Source organism: Rhinoraja longicauda, chromosome 7, assembly GCF_053455715.1.
Source record: "Rhinoraja longicauda isolate Sanriku21f chromosome 7, sRhiLon1.1, whole genome shotgun sequence".
NCBI lineage: Eukaryota > Metazoa > Chordata > Chondrichthyes > Rajiformes > Arhynchobatidae > Rhinoraja > Rhinoraja longicauda.
The window spans coordinates 60858357-60876096 of NC_135959.1; the positions used below are offsets into that span (position 1 = coordinate 60858357).

The 17740-nt window shown below is 42.4% G+C and overlaps 1 protein-coding gene across 8 annotated transcripts in view; it reads left to right on the forward strand.

Moving 5' to 3' along the window:
* Positions 1-17740, forward strand: part of LOC144595325 (protocadherin Fat 3-like) — a 588884-nt gene that overhangs the window by 269391 nt on the left and 301753 nt on the right. The gene's annotated exons all lie outside the window — the stretch shown is intronic.

Consider the following 17740-nt stretch of genomic DNA (forward strand, 5'->3'; position numbering starts at 1 on the left):
AGCGTCGATGCACAGCTATATTCAGGTCCCCCCAGAGATGTTCGATCGGGTTCAAGTCCGGGCTCTGGCTGGGCCACTCAAGGACATTCACAGACTTGTCACAAAACCACTCCTACGTTGTCTTGGCTGTGTGCTTAGGGTCATTGTCCTGTTGGAAGGTGAACCTCCGCCCCAGAATGAGGTCCAGAACGCGCTGATCTCTCTGTACTTTGCTCTGTTCATCTTTCCCTCAATCCGGACTAGTCTTCCAGTTCCTGCCACTGAAAAACATCCCCACAGCATGATGCTGCCACCACCATGCTTCACCGTAGGTATGGTATTGGCCAGGTGATGAGCGGTGACGCTTGGCATTCAGGCCAAAGAGTTCAATCTTGGTTTCATCAGACCAGAGAATCTTGTTTCTCATGGTCTGAGAGTCCTTTAGGTGCCTTTTGGCAAACTCCAAGCGGGCTGTCATGTGCCTTTTACTGAGGAGTGGCTTCCGTCTGGCCACTCTACCATAAAGGCCTGATTGGTGGAGTGCTGCAGATATAGTTGTCCTTCTGGAAGGTTCTCCCATCTTCACAGAGGAACTCTGGAGCTCTGTCAGAGTGACCATTTGGGTTCTTGGTCACCTCCCTGACCAAGGTCCTGCTCCCCCGATTGCTCAGTTTGGCCGGGAGATCAAGAGTCCTGGTGGTTCCAAAGTTCTCCCATTTAAAGAATGATGGAGGCCACTGTGCTCTTCGGGACCTGCAATGCTGCAGAAATTGTTTTATACCCTTCCCCAGATCTGTGTCTCGACGCAATCCTGTCTCAGAGGTCAAAGGACAATTCCTTCGTCTTCATGGCTTGGTTTTTGCTCTGACATGCACTGTCAACTGTGGGACCTTATATAGACAGGTGTGTGCCTTTCCAAATCATGTCCAATCAATTTAATTTGCCACTGGTGGACTCCAGTCAAGTTGTAGAAACATCTCAAGGATAATCAATGGAAACTGGATGAACCAAAGCTCAATTTTGAGTGTCATAGCAAAGGGTCTGAATACTTATGTAAATGTGATATTTCAGTTATTTCTTTTTAATTACTTGCAAAAATTTCTAAACACTTTTTTTCGCTTCTTCATTCTGGGGGTATTGTGTGTAGATTGATGATAAAACAAATGAATGTAATCCACTTTTAAATAAGGCTGTAACGTAACAAAATGTGGAAAAAGTGAAGGGGTCTGAATACTTTCTGAATGCACTGTATGTGTTTGAAAGGAGAATACCCAGCATTTCCAAGTGATATTTTTGGACTTCTTCTTCTGCTTCTACTTCTTCTTGCATTTGAGGCAGCAGAAGTTATGAAGCTGCTTCTGCTTCTGCTGTCTCTGTTTGTTGTCGTTCGCCTGACTGAGGTCAGTTGACAGGGCTCACCACGGGGAGGTCGACAACGTGAGCCCCATATTTTTGGACAATCCAGTGCCTTGTTTGCCTTTTAATGTGTTTTCAACAATCAGCTACCTCTCAGAGGAATACAACGGGCCATTCAGTGGTGACACTTGAACAAACCTCGTGACCTGCAGTTTCTCTTCAGCATTCCTAATTGCAATACAGTTTACTAAGAGACAGAAAAAATGAATGTTGCAGACTTGTACGACACTGCAACATGTACAAATACTAGAACACTGGCTTTTGAACACCTTAACACTTTATGTTGCTTTGACATCAACTTGACATTTACAAGTGAAAATAATCAATAAGTTGAAGCTTTTGGATGTTAGTGATTGTACTGAAGTAACTTGGTCCTAATTGTTTTCTTCGGCCCAATTTGTGCTTCTATTAGTTTAGCATTTAAATAATATGTTTTTCAATCCACTGTATAGTTAATTCTTCTATAAGGTTTGATCACTTACCTCAATAAAATGTGGATCCAGTGAAAATGATTGATAATGCTTTTTGTCTCTTAGTGATTGAAAGTGAATATAATGCTGTCAATGTAGCTGTAGAATTTAGAAAACAAATTTCATATCATTTTTGTTGCTTTTAGCTGTTAAATCATATTCATGAATAAATGACACTGTTGTTAGGTAATGGTTATTTTTTATTATAATTAGATTTCCTTTTCCAGGATCTATGTTCATTGGCCTTTCACCATGGAGATCTGAATTTAAATCTCACCTAGATTATAAACATAGTTTATATGAGCCATTTATTTCAAGGGCTGCTTCCCAATCCTCTTGGTGTTTGCTCTGGTAGATTGTCGAGTGAGATAAATGCAGTAGAGTGTTCAATGAAAGATATTGAACGCAACTGTGTCATTCTTAATTTATAAAGCTGCAGCAACCCGCATTTGATTAAACTATTTGTATCCAGTATATTACCATGGATGGAAAAGCATTGACAGGGAATGAGATTTTAATATTGTCTATTCTTGGAGCTTGAAAATTATTGCTATCCTAAGCCTGAGGTATACTCAATCATTTGGATTCCCATTTTTTTGATCATTTTTGTCACATTCAACAGATTTGTATAACTGTTTTAATATTTGCTGGGCAGTTTGTGATTTTGCTGGAGATTCTATTGACTCCCTGCAGTTTTTTTTTCCATTTCTTTTTCCCCAGCAGATGATGGTGTTGTGTTTGAAAGCCTGTAGTCCGATTGTATATCTATCGTATCCGCTGCTCTAGAATCTATTGTATCCGCTGCTCTAGACCCAAACAGTCTTTCCAGGTGAGACAGAGGTTCACCTGCACCTCCTCCAACCTCATCTATTGTATCCGCTGCTCTAGATGTCAACTTCTTAACATCGGCGAAACCAAACGCAGGCTCGGCGATCGTTTCGCTCAACACCTTCGCTCAGTCCGCCTTAACCAACCTGATCTCACGGTGGCTGAGCACTTCAACTCCCCCTCCCACTCCCAGTCTGATCTTTGTGTCATGGGCCTCCTCCAGTGCCATAGTGAGGCCCACCGGAAATTGGAGGAACAGCACCTCATATTTCGCTTGGGCCGCTTGGAGCCCAGTGGTACGAACATTGACTTCTCCAACTTCAGATAGTTCCTCTGTCCCTCTCTTCCCCTCCCCCTTCCCAGTTCTCCCTCTATCTTCCTGTCTCCACCTATATCCTTCCTTTGTTCCGCCCGCCTGACATCAGTCTGAAGAAGGGTCTCGACCCGAAAAGTCACCCATTCCTTCTCTCCTGGGATGCTACCTGACCTGCTGAGTTACTCCAGCAATTTGTGAAATAAATACCTTCGTGTTGTGATTGATGGTGATTTCTTCCCAGAGTCACAGCATTAGCCCCCTTTGTTTCTGTACCAGATGTGCGGGCTGATCTCATTGGCATGTGGGGTCTGATGGCAATGTTATAAGGCAGCAATGCCTTGGAATGCACAGTGCTGAGATCCTGCCCTCCACTGCTCCTAAAATGCCGCTTCAATAAACAATAGGTGCAGGAGTAGGCCATTCGGCCCTTCGAGCCAGCACCACCATTCAATGTGATCATGGCTGATCATTCACAATCAGTACCCCATTCCTGCCTTCTACCCATACCTCCTGACTCAGCTATCTTTAAGAGCTCTATCTTTAATTGAAGACAAAGCTGGAAATGAAACTTTTCCTTCCTTGCCTGATGTTAAGAGTTGTTAAATGTGAACTAAATTATTGAAAAATGTTCAAAATAACTCAAAGAAAATTACTTATCTATCTTTTTGCTTGCATATCCACGTGCAAGAATCCTCATTCGAGTCAGTGGGCTTTTCCTGTTTTAGTTCAGGTCAAGCTAGTGTAGAGAGAGAGAGAGTTCTGTGTAATGTTGGAGAATCCCAGCAGGACTGTGCTCTGCTGCTGGACTCCATGGCTCTTCCATTATGATCAACTCTCACTATTAAGAGATTACTGAAGGTAGAGATTTCCGGTTCATGGGATGTGGATGGAGGTGTTCCTTTAATAATTCAGATACGTGAAGATGGGTAATGTGATTCAAAAGCACAAATAAAATTACTGCAACTTAATGAAATAAAAAAATGAATTTTATTTAGTAACAGGCCTTTCTCGTGACCTTATTCTTGATCTTTAGCAGAGAATTTTTTATTACGTTTTGTGGGGTGGCTATTCTTTAAAATAATTGAATCGGGCTTTTAATAGAGTAGTAGGTTTGCTTATATGTTCATGATATTTACGTTGAATATTAATGCTGTAAATTACTGTAGTTTTTCGGTTCAAGTTTAAGTGAGCCGCTCAATTGATTGGACATTCCTGCCTTTAATTTCTCAGTATAACCGTAGAACTGCAGGTGCACGTAATATAAAGAAGGACAAACTCAGTTTTTATGAGTTTTGAACACGATGATAAAAGAATTAAAATTTAAAGCTTCACTTGCACTCTCCTCCTTCCAATCCTCTCTACCATGTAGCTTCATATTTGAGTTTATTGTTCAAAAGTATATTGAAATATTAATTTACTTTTAAGATCTCATTTTGGTGACTTACTGTTGTCATCCATTCAATTGGTATTGGTCTATTATTTTAACATGTACCGAGATCCAGAGAAAAGCTTTGTTTTGTACGGTATCCAAGGAATCCAGACAAATCATACCATACATGAATATGTCTCTCCAAAGACATACAGGTATGTAGGTTAATTGGCTGGGTAAATGTAAAAATTGTCCCTAGTGGGTGTAGGATAGTGTTAATGTACGGGGATCGCTGGGCGGCACGGACTTGGTGGGCCGAAAAGGCCTGTTTCCGGCTGTATATATATGATATGATATGATGATATGTGTAAAAAGGGACTGCAGATGCTGGTTTAAACCGAAGAGAGACACAAAAAGCTGGAGTAACTCAGCGGGTCAGGCAGCATCTCTGGAGAGAAGGAATGGGTGACGTTTCGGGTCAAGACCCTTCTTCAGACAGGCTAGGGATAAGGAAAATGAGAGATACAGACATGCACTCAAATTTACTTGGACCATCTCCGACACCTCCCTCCCCTTTCTTGATCTCACAGGCTCCATCACAGAAAATAGATTATTCGCTGATGTCTATTACAAACGCACTGACTCCCACAACTATCTTGACTACACCTCTTCCCATCAGGCTTCCTACAAAGGCGCCCATGATGAGATGTCCCATACTAGGACATCCGAGATGTCCTCATTCTTTAGGGAACGGGTGTTCCCCTCTCCCACCACTTCCTTCTTTGCCAGCACATCGACTCCCATCGAGTTCCTTCTTTGCCAGCACAATTTGCTGCAATCCCTTCAGCAGTTGGGACTCGGCTGTCTTGCATTGGGTGAAATATGTTTCAAATATTATAAAAGTGATGGGTATTTTAAACTATTCTTCTATCAACCTGTTTTATAGAGCAGTATTAATATGGGGAGAAATAATAATAAGGTTACTGCAAACTGGGAGTAAGTTTAGCTGGAAATTCATGCTGATCCTACAATATCTATATACTAAAACTCTCGTTTGTTATCTTGTTTGTGACTGAACTTCAGCCAAAACGGTACACGATAGCGCAACAATTTTAGGCCCACCTTACTCACCATTGTCACTTTAGTGAAAATGCAAGTAGTTTTATTGAAATCGGTGTTATATTTTTTAAGTTATTCACATTTTAAAGTTTAAAAGGAGGGGAGGGGGAGGGGAGGAGAGAGGGGGAGTGGGGGAGAGGGGAAGGGGGGAGAGGGGAAGGGGGAGTGGGGGAGAAGGGAGAGGGGAGGGGGGGTTGAGGAGAGAGGGGGGGGAGGACAGGGTGCTGCACCAATGCAGGAGAGGTTTGGGCCCAACGGGTCCACTTTGTCTAGTAGTCATATAAAATGACTAGAATGTAGATTAGTTCCTGTGCTATCTTCCTCTAATTTTACTGCAGTAAATCTATTATTAAAAACGTGTCTAGCATTGACCCATAATATCTTTGCCTCAAAACTGTACCCATCCGTTGGACAAAAATTATAATTGGCTGAAGTAAAACACTTCTATCAAGAAACCATTAAAAATAATTTTAAAAACTATTTGGGAATGAGCAATGAACAGAAAACTCAATTATTGTCATTCACTATATAACGTTCTACAAAATCCACCATTTGAATCAAACAGATAATTGTACGTTGCTTGAGCTGACTGCTTGAAATTATTTCCCTGCAGAGTTCTCACCATGTCCTGAAAAATAAACACATACTAACTGGATATCCATTGGCATTCAATAATTAATCAAATAAGTTGTACATCCATTTCCTTGTTACCAGACATGTCTCATCCAGCAAAATTAAGAGCCAATATCTTAACTGCACCAGCCTTGATTGTAGATGAACAGTATCACCAATAGTCTTTGCATAATTATTAGAAATTCAGTAGGAAATTTAAGAAGATTTTTGTTGGAAAATCGGAACATTATCTTTACTCCCAAGTACAGCAATGTTTTTGTTTTGTATTGGCCGCGGGCATTACTGGTAAACCTATCCCAATTGCCTTTGAGAAGGAAGTGATGAGCAGCAGTCTTGAGTTGCAGCAATGCACCTCGTGATCTCACATGCTCTTGGGTAAGGTGTTCGAAGGTCCAGATGAAGGAATGGCATTTTATTCCCAAGTCGGGATCTTGAAAGACTCTCAATTTTGAGAGGGTTTGACAGATGACCGAGAAATGCTAATTATGTTGCATTGTGTGGTTGGTTGATGGCGCAGCCACAATGCAAGAGTGGTGGAGGGTTTACACGTGTATGGGGGTTTTGATCAAATAGACTATTTTGTCTTGGTTGTTGCTGAGCCTTCTAACTATATTTTGAGCTGCATTCTTCCAGGGAAGTGGAGGTTCCTTGTGACTTAGAGATGCTGGAAAGGCTTTGGGTTATAAGGAGATGAGTGGAGTGCAAGATATCCGGGGTTTGACCTTCTCTTCCATCCACAGTATTTAGGAGGAGCAAAGCAATTGAATTTCTGGTGGAATGTGACTCCCAGGATGTTATTGGCAGGGTTTCAGTGGTGTTAATACTCTTAAATGTCAAGGAAAGCTGGTTAGATTCTTTTGGACATGATCTTTGCCTGGCACTTAGGTGGGATGAATGCTGCTGACTACAACTCATTTTCGAGGCCCTCTCCTGTCTCGTTCTTGCTGTAGACTTGGAATGTCCATTTCCTAATGCAACTGGAAATTAGGCAGTCATCAGGTGATATTTGAGTGCCATCAACATGACATATTTTTCATCTTGCGTTAGCTTTTTAACGGCATGATATTGACTGCGACAAGACCAGTTGATATTAAATATACATGGAGATAAATGTATTCTCAAATGATTTTTTTTGAGCTGGAACACACTGGGCAGGCTGCCGACTGTGAGACACCCAAGCTTGCTGTTGCCTTATGTGGCAAGTGTTTATCTGCTAATGGGATCTTGGTGGTAAGTCAAATATTGTAAGGCCTGTTGCTGTGGCAGGGCATTGCACAAGATAATGGTCGCATGGGGTGACCTGAACAAGCCTCCTCAATGAAACAGCAGAATAATCTTGCTCCGTCGGCTGTCACGACAATTCAAAATGGTTTTGAAAAAGACCACAGATTCGTTTTCAAAATATAAATGAAGTAGAAACATTCGTACATGATTTTAAAATGTGTCAGTAAACTTAATTCAACAAAATGTGAGGCATTTAGTATTTACTGAGGCTCTTTATAAGTGCTGTAGGCTGGCAATTCATGCATGCTTCTCTGCTGAGTGCCCACTGGGTATCCAGTGGTGAATCATGTTGATGTCTCAGTGCTGCTCCCTTTAAGATTGTGCCACACTCCTCTAACATTTGCAATAGTAACAACAATTACTATTATATTGTTATATTACATTATATAATATATATATATATGTATATATACAGTGTATATGTGACACACTGATTTTTTTTTTCTCGTTTATTATATTGTTTACAGTGTACTATGTTTACATATTCTGTTGTGCTGCTGCAAGTAAGAATTTCATTGTTCTGTCTGGGACATATGACAATAAAACACTCTTGACTCTTAGTGTATTATGCTTTTTGAAAAATATATCGGAGCAAGTTTTAAACGATTCAAGAATGTTTTCAAGGTGAAACCCTACAGGAAAAAAGTATTGGCCTGGAAATTCTATAAAGTCCTGAAATATTGCTGTGTGCTACATAAACTGAATTTTGTCAAAAACCCACTGTAAATGTGATTGGGTACTTGTTCACCAGTTTGGGGAAGCTGTTTTCTCTTTTGGAGTTTGTTTCTGAATCACCATATGTCTGACAATGATGTGGATGTGTCGGATGTGCGAATGAAATCATGGCCAAATGCAAACCCAAAGGATGCATTAAGCTGGGGGCTGAGGCCCACACTGACAATAGTCAAAGACTCAACCTTGTCTGGGAGGACAAGGTGCCTGGCGGGACTTCCTTTAAAGGGATTTAATGTTTGCTTCCTCTGTCACCTCTCAGTCACTGTCCTTTGTGCTCCCAATGATGATCTGTATGATCCCTGGCACTCAGTCATCCATCAGAATGATCCCAATCCAATCTACTTTACAAACCCACATCTCATCCTTTCCACCTCATCATCATCATCATATCATATATCTACAGCCGGAAACAGGCCTTTTCGGCCCTCCAAGTCCGTGCCGCCCAGTGATCCCCGTACATTAACACTATCCTACACCCACTAGGGACAATTTTTACATTTACCCAGCCAATTAACCTACATACCTGTACGTCTTTGGAGTTGGAAGTGATCTGATCCACTCTCCAACCAACTCCTACAATTGACACCCATGTTCCTCCCCCTAAAAGCTTTTCCCTGTCGCTAATCTTGATTTGTCTCATTGCCTTTCTGCCCTCATGATCCAGTTGCTATTCTGCTGATCTACTCTACCACCAACTCTCCCCCTATCCACAATCCAACAGTTATTTTGCATGCTCTGCAAGGATTGGTGCCAACACCTGAAATAACTTAACTTTCTACACTGTGTATGTAATCTTGAGCCTCGTACAGCCTTAGACAATTCATTGGGATCAAGAATGACAATAGACAATAGAAAATAGGTGCAGGAGTAGGCCATTCAGCCCTTCGAGCCAGCACCGCCATTCAATGCAATCATGGCTGATCACTCTCAATCAGTACCCCGTTCCTGCCTTCTCCCCATACCCCCTCACTCCGCTATCTTTAAGAGCTCTATCCAGCTCTCTCTTGAAAACATCCAACGAACTGGCCACCACTGCCTTCTGAGGCAGAGAATTCCACACCTTCACCACTCTCTGACTGAAAAAGTTCTTCCTCATCTCCGTTCTAAATGGCCTACCCCTTATTCTTAAACTGTGGCCCTTTGTTCTGGACTCCCTCAACATTGGGAACATGTTTCCTGCCTCTAATGTGTCCAATCCCCTAATTATCTTATATGTTTCAATAAGATCCCCCCTCATCCTTCTAAATTCCAGTGTATACAAGCCTAATTGCTCCAGCCTTTCAACATACGACAGTCCCGCTATTCCGGGAATTAACCTAGTGAACCTATGCTGCACGCCCTCAATAGCAAGAATATCCGTCCTCAAATTTGGAGACCAAAACTGCACACAGTACTCCAGGTGCGGTCTCACCAGGGCCCGGTACAACTGTAGAAGGACCTCTTTGCTCCTATACTCAACTCCTCTTGTTATGAAGGCCAACATTCCATTGGCTTTCTTCACTGCCTGCTGTACCTGCATGCTTCCTTTCAGTGACTGATGCACTAGGACACCCAGATCTCGTTGAACATCCCCTCTTCCTAACTTGACACCATTCAGATAATAATCTGCCTTTCTATTCTTACTTCCAAAGTGAATAACCTCACACTTATCTACATTAAACTGCATCTGCCATGTATCCGCCCACTCACACAACCTGTCCAAGTCACCCTGCAGCCTTATTGCATCTTCCTCACAATTCACACTACCCCCCAGAGTATCATCTGCAAATTTGCTAATGGTACTTTTAATCCCTTCATCTAAGTCATTGATGTATATCGTAAATAGCTGGGGTCCCAGCACCGAACCTTGCGTTACCCCACTGGTCACTGCCTGCCATTCCGAAAGGGACCCATTTTATCCCCACTCTTTGCTTTCTGTCTGTCAACCAATTTTCTATCCATGTCAGTACCCTACCCCCAATACCATGTGCTCTAATTTTGCCCACTAATCTCCTAATGACTTGCTTCCACTCCACTTTTCTTGGCTATCAGGTAACTGATGTGGGAATTGTAAACTGTTCAAAAGATTGGGAAAGGGGTGGTTCATGGGGCAAGTGGATGGGCACTCATTGAGGTGATGATCTCCTGCTGCTTGCACAGAGCTTTTTCTGTACTCCTGATGCATGGCCTTGAGGGTTTTTATTGCTATCATGAAAGGTTTTTCTCCACTTTGACTTCTTATAGGCCACACCTTCTCATGAATTAATGGGAATTGCCTTTCTTCCAAGAAGCTTTGAGAGTATCCTTGCCGGTCTTGTCTGTCCACCTTGTATCTCCTTCCTTGACAGAATTGCTGATAATGGACTTTCTGCTCTGGGAGTCTGTTAGTAGACATAACAACCAGCATGGTCATTCCAACATTACAGGGTCTCAATACTGGTGCTGCTGTCCTGAGAGAGGACACCTACGTTGGTTTACTAATCATTCCAGGGAATTTAAAATTTGGAAATTGCCTTTGGGTGCTGTAAGAATTGCAGGTTTCATCAGCACATAGGAATTCTGCTGCCCATTCGACCATGAGTTTGCTTGTAAACAAGGCCTGTGGTCTTGATCTTCAAATACCCTTTCTAGTTGAGTGATTCAGTGAAAACTTGGCTAGTGGAGGTTAATTTGGACAATTGTGAGGTTGCGCACTTTAGAGGAATCAAAAAGCTTATTATTATCTAGGAACAAGGAATCACAGATGCCGGTTTATACAAAAGGACACAAAGTGCTGGAGTAACTCAGCGGGACAGGCAGCATCTCTGGAGAATATGGATATATGCTATTTTGGGTCGGGACCCTTCTTCAGACTAATTGTTGGGTAGGGGCAAGAAAGCTGGGAGAGAGATGAGGTAGGACAAAGTGTGGCAGGTAATAGGTGGACAGAGACGAGGGGAGGTTTGATGGACAGAAGGTTGACACGAAGGCCAGAGATTACAGCAGAAGGTGTGAGACAGACGGTTGAAGAATTGCAAATTGTGAGATCAGAGGAAGGAATGTAGAAGGAGGCAGAGGGGAGAATACTGCCTCTCCTCTTTCCCAGCTTGCTTTTCCCCACTTTACAATCAGTCTGAAGAAGGGTCCCGACCTGAAATGTCTTTGATCCGTGTTCTCCAGATGCTGCCTGACCCGCTGAGATAGCCCAACACTTTGTGTCTAATTACTATCTAAATGGAGAGAGATAGCAAATGAATGAAGTTCAGAAGAATCTAGGATTTCTCCTGCATGGATCTCGAAAGGTTAGCAGACAGATTCAACAAGTGGTTAAAGTGGCAAACAATGCATTGGGTTGTATTACAAAATGGTTGAAGTTTTAGAATATGACGTTTTCATTACAGTTGTAAAGTAGGTGGTGAGGCCACACGTGGAATTGTAAGCATTGTTTTGACCCCATTAGTAGAATTGGAAATAGTCTAAAGGAGATTCACTGGGCGAATTCTTCTGATGAAAAGCTTGTCTTATCAAGAGTGGCTAAAATATTTGGGTGTTTATTCCTCGGAGATTAGAAGAATGGATGGTAGCATTATTCTAACATATAAGATCCTAAGGGTTCTTGACAGGGGAGATGTTAAAATAGAAACATAGAAATTAGGTGCAGGAGTAAGCCATTCAGCTCTTTGAGCCAGCACCGCCATTCAATATGATCATGGCTGATCATCCAGAATCAGTACCCCGTTCCTGTTTTCTCCCCATATCCCTTGATTCTGTTAGCCCTAAGAGCTCTCTCTAACTCTCTCTAGAAAACATCCAGTGAATTGGCCTCCACTGCCTTCTGTGGGGGAAAATTCCACAGATTCACAACTCTCTGGGTGAAAAAGTGTTTCTCATCTCAGTCCTAAATGGCCTACCCCTTATTCCCCCTTATTCCCCTACTGTTTAAGAATAAGGGGTAGGTCATTTAGAACAGAGATGAGGAAAAACTTTTTCAGTCAGAGAGTTGTGAATCTGTGGAATTCTCTGTCTCAGAGGGCAGTGGAGGCCAATTCTCTGAATACATTCAAGAGAGAGCTAGATAGAGCTCTTAAGTATAGCGGAGTCAGGGGGTATGGGGAGAAGGCAGGAATGGGGTACTGATTGAGAATGATCAGCCATGATCACATTGAATGGCGGTGCTGGCTCGAAGGGCCGAATGGCCTTCTCCTGCACCTATTTTCTATTGTCTATTGTCTATTGTCTTAAACTGTGACCCCTGGTTCTGGACTCCCCCAACATGGGGAACATTTTTCCTGCATTTAGCGTGTCCAATCCCTTAAGATGTAGGAGAGCCCTGAACAAGAGGGCAATGCTATAACAAACAAGGACAGGTCATTTAAAGTTGATGTAGGAGCCATTTTGTGTTTATTAGCTATCTTAGCATATTCATATATTCTTTGTATCCTGCTGTATTAATTTTGGACACCAGGGGGGGTTGTCGTGAGATAATACTGGTCTTACATATATATGGACTGGGAGGAGCCATGGGAGGAGTCTGAATTATGAGTATAATTTGCCCAGCACTGACGTAATGCTTCAGTGACACCAGGAACCTGCTGACGGGGTTCAGCAGGCCATACAAGTACCAACGAGGAGTCTGCTGAACAAAGGGATTTGGCGGACCATACAAGACCAAGCCTAGCCTACCAATCATAGGGTTTAGTAAGAAAGTAACAGGATACAAAGGAGTGACGGTGAGATACTAAGTTCTTACCAAACAAGTCATAAGTTAACAACGGGAGATATACTAATTTGTTTTGTATTGTTACTTCAATAAACGACTAACTAACTGCAACGTCGCGAAGATCTCTCTGTTGTTATTTGCGTCAAGAACCATCGCTCCCCTCCTTCGTCAATGGTAAGGTTAAGGACTTTATTGGGAAGGACTAAGTTGCCGCGATAGTTGAGTTGAGCCAATTCTTCTCTGAGGGTAGTGAATCTCTTGAATTCTCTGACCCTGATGGTGATGGAAGCAAGCACATTGGATATATTTAGGATGGAGAAAGATAAACGTTTGAAAGATTCAGGTTGTGGGGAACTGGCACAGAAGAGAAGTTGAAGGCATTGTATATAAATTGAATGGTGAGGCAGGCTTGGGGGCTGAGTGACCTTCTCCTGCTTCTATTTTTTTGTGAAGATAGACACAAAAAGCTGGAGTAACTCAGCGGGACAGGCAGCATCTCTGGATAAAGGGAATGGGTGATGTTTCAGGTGGAGATCCTCCAGCTTTTTGTGTCTATCATATCATATCATATCATATATATACAGCCGGAAACAGGCCTTTTCGGCCCATCAAGTCCGTGCCGCCCAGCGATCCCCGCACATTAACACTATCTTACACCCACTAGGGACAATTTTTACATTTACCCAGCCAATTAACCTACATACCTGTACGTCTTTGGAGTGTGGGAGGAAACCGAAGATCTCGGAGAAAATCCACGCAGGTCACGGGGAGAACGTACAAACTCCTTACAGTGCAGCACCCGTAGTCAGGATCGAACCTGAGTCTCCGGCGCTGCATTCGCTGTAAAGCAGCAACTCTACCGCTGCGCTACCATGCCGCCCGGTTTAAACCAGCATCTGCAGTTCCTTCCGACACATGCTCTATTTTCTTATGTTCTGTTCTTCAATCAATCAAAAGTTGGCACGTGCAAGCCATTGGTAAGTCACATCATTAATGTCTGCCTTGCTAAGAGGTGGCTCCTGAGGTAAAACATTATTATTTTGCTGGTGGCTTGCAATGCACAAACCAGACTTCCCCCTATCTCCTTGCTAGACCACTATCAGCTCCCATCACCATGACTATATCCCGTAGCACCCCAAACGCACATTTTTACCAACTTACTCTGTGACTTGAAATAGTTTAATAGCGAGTCTTTTCTAATACAAAATGAAGAAAAAATGTACCGACTTGAATTCCAGTATGTCACGTGCTTGATTTTTTTTGGCAATGCAAGTTAGTATTTTTTAAAATTACGTACTTTGTTAGGATGGAATTCATTTGTACGTCTGCATGGTACATAACGTTTATAACAATTCAACTGGAAGATGAGATTCCGTCCACAAAGGGTCAGGCGGATATTGCATTTGCTCCAGTGAAGATGTCTGAAAGCAAACAAATCAAAGCAAGTGTTGTTATTAGATTTTTGAAGATGGACAAGGAAAATAAAAGCAGAGGATATTCCTCATATTGATGTTAACTCCCACCTTCAGATTGGGGTTCTGACTCTAGCAAGGATTGGGAGGTCTACAGCAATCTGTCAACATATTAATCTATCTGCAGAAGTCTAGTTTTTCAGCAATAATTCAAACGCTGCTTAAAAGTGATCCAGTGTGTGTTGAAGAGAAAATTATTAACGTTGGATTGAGCAGGCCTACTAGATAACATTGAGTGCTGTTTGCAGCACAATAGATAATGGTTTTCAGCATTTCTGATCTATAGAGAAAGATTTCTACATCTTACTTGAATGAGTACAAAGGAACTGCAGATACTGGTTTAAACCAAAGACACAAACTGCTGGAGTAACTCAGGGGGATAGGCAGCATCTCTGGAGAGAAGGAATGGCTGATGTTTCGGTCTCGACCCTTCTTCAGACTCAACCTGAAACGTCACCCATTCCTTCTCTCCAGAGATGCTGCCTTTCCCGCTGAGTTACTCCAGCATTTTGGGTCTATCTTACTTGAATGAAGTGGCCATGGATATCAAGTGTTTTCAACAGATCAAGCAAGTACATTACAGCAAAATACTTTCCTAGTAATGCACAATTAGTGTTCTTATATTTATTTGGGGGATGACCCAAGAACTAGAAGGTGCAATATATTGTATCATCTGCTCATATACCATACAGAGGTGGTGCTAAATAATAACAGTGCAATACCTTGAAAATGAAATATTTTTGACATTTATTGTTGAGGAAAATAATATATTACTTTTACTATTTCAGTCTTGTAATCCAAAGATGGACAAAAAATCCAAATTAAGATTAAATTATAAAACTATCACCAAATCAGTCCTTCCTCACCTTTCCTTTTATCTGATGTCAATGCGTACTTAAGATTTCAGAAGGAAACATATTTTGCTTTGTTGTTGAAACCTTAGATACTGAAAATACAGCTGCAAACATGTTTATCCATTAGATAAGTACTCTACTGAAAAATGTATGCAATGGCATGACAGTTCGTAGTTCCTCGGTTTGCTGTCCACATTCTTGTGCAATGAATTAGAAACAGGATATGTATTGTTTAAAAAAAATTATACTTTTCACCTTGCTGTGTTTCAAAAATACCTTGATTTCTTATTCGTTTAGTTTAGAGATAGAGCGCAGAAACAGGCCCTTCGGCCCACCAAGTCTGCGCTGACCAGCGACTCCTGCACATTAACACTATCTTACACACACTAGGGCCAAATTACAATAATACCAAGCCAATTAGCCTACAATCCTGGATAGACACAAAATGTTGGAGTAACTCAGCGGGGCAGGCAGCATCTCTGGATAGGAGGAATGGGTGACGTTTTGGGTCGAAACCCTTCTTCAGACTGAGAGTCAGGGGAGAGAGAGACACAGAGATAAGGAAGTGTAAGGTGTGTACCCTCTCAGTCTGAAGAAGGGTCTTGACACGAAACATCGACCATTCCTTCTGTCTGGAGATGCTACTTGTCCCGCTGAGTTACTCCAGTATTTTGTGTCTATCTTCTGTTTGAACCAGCATCTGCAGTTCCTTCCTACACAATCTGTTCGTCTTTGGAGTGTGGGAGGAAACCGCCTCCCTAAAACCTGTTTTATAGTGATAAAGCATACTTTTTCCAACATGCCAAAAGGCTTCATTTCATTTTTACACACACGGTATTCATTCTGCATAATGAAGAAGAGAGATGTTCCAACTTGGTGGGACTGGGAAGAAGATATAGAGTGGCTTGGTGATGTGCTGTTCCTGAGATGGTCCCCCAACAACATGGGCGCCCTCCCTCCAGTTCCTGCTGTGTTCTGTGGCTATAGAGGATGTGAAGCAAACAATGTTATTAAAGATTTGTAGATTTTGATTGGAGAGTGGGAGCATTTGTTGTTGTGCTCCTTGTATGTACGCATGGGTGTGCGAGCGTACATGTGTAAGGGTTGGTATTAATGGGCAACGTGAGGGGAATAGATAGGGTAAATCTATAGGTACATGCACAGTCTTTTACCCAGAGTCAGGGCACAAGAACCAAGTGAGAGGGGAAAGGTTTAATCAGAACCTGAGAGGTAACTTTTTCACACAGAGAGTAGTGGGTATATGGAACAAGCTGGCAGAGGAGATAGTTGAGGCAGGTACTATAACAATATCTAAAGGGTATTTGGCCGGTTCATTGATAGGAAAGTTTTACAGGGATACTAGACCAAGTTTGGGCCCAAACCTCTCCTGCATTGGTGCAGCACCCTGTTCTTCCCCGCTCCCCTCTCTCCTCAACCCCCCCTCCCCCTCCCTTCTCCCCCACTCCCATCTCCCCTCCCCCTCCCCTCCTTTTAAACTTTAAAATGTGAATAACAAAAAATATAAGACCGATTTCAATAAAACTACTTGCATTACCACTAAAGTGACAATGGTGAGTAAGGTGGGCCTAAAATTGTCGCGCTATCGTATACCGTTTTAGCTGAAGTTCAATCACAAACAGGAAAACAAACGAGATTTTTAGTATATAGATATGTGCCTAATGCAGGCAGTTGAGACTGGTGTGGATGGGGTATCTTGGTTGGCATGGGAAACTTGGGCGGAAGAGCCTATCTCCATGCTGCATGACTCTATTAGTCAGTGACGCTAATATTTGTTTTTCCAGCATTGTTCCATTGCATGCTTTTCCTCTTGGCATGTATCGCATTTGTTGCTTCTCTCAGAGAATGTTGGCGCTCTTTCCAGGCCCTATCCGGCCCCTCTGCTGAGTGGCAGCTGCAATGTGTGATGCTGCTGTCTGACTGCCTGCCTGCCTGCCTGCCTGCTGTTGGGATTTTGCCCTACTCTAACTGTTGGCACAGCGGTAGAGTTGCTGTCTTACAGCGCTTGCAGCACCGCAGACCCGGGTTCGATCCCAACTACGGGTGCTTGTCTGTACGGAGATTGTATGTTCTCCTCATGACTTGCGTGGGTTTTCTCCGAGATCCGTTTCCTCCCACACTTCAAAGACGTACAGGTTTGTAGTTTAATTGGCTTGGTGTACGTGTTAATTGTCACTAGTGTGTGTAGGATAGTGTTAATGTGCGGGGATCGCTGGTCAGCGCGGACTCAGTGGGCCGAAGGGCCTGTTTCCGCACTTTATCTCTAAACTAAACTAAACTAAACTGCTAAAGATACGGGTGATAATCCTGCTGCACCCTTATTTACAGCCAACTAATTGATCTATTTGAAGGCTTTGATTTGATGTCAACACCACAGGCTACAATATTTTAATGCAACAGAAAAGTTGGTTTCATGGCATAGATGCAGTACCAGATGGTTTTCTGAATGATTTTAGAGTGTTTACCTATATTACTCACCTCAAAAGTGTATTTCACATTCTGATCTCTCTGTATGAATGAGCAATACAACAATCAAATTAGTGAGTATTTAAAAATGCAAAGTTTAATT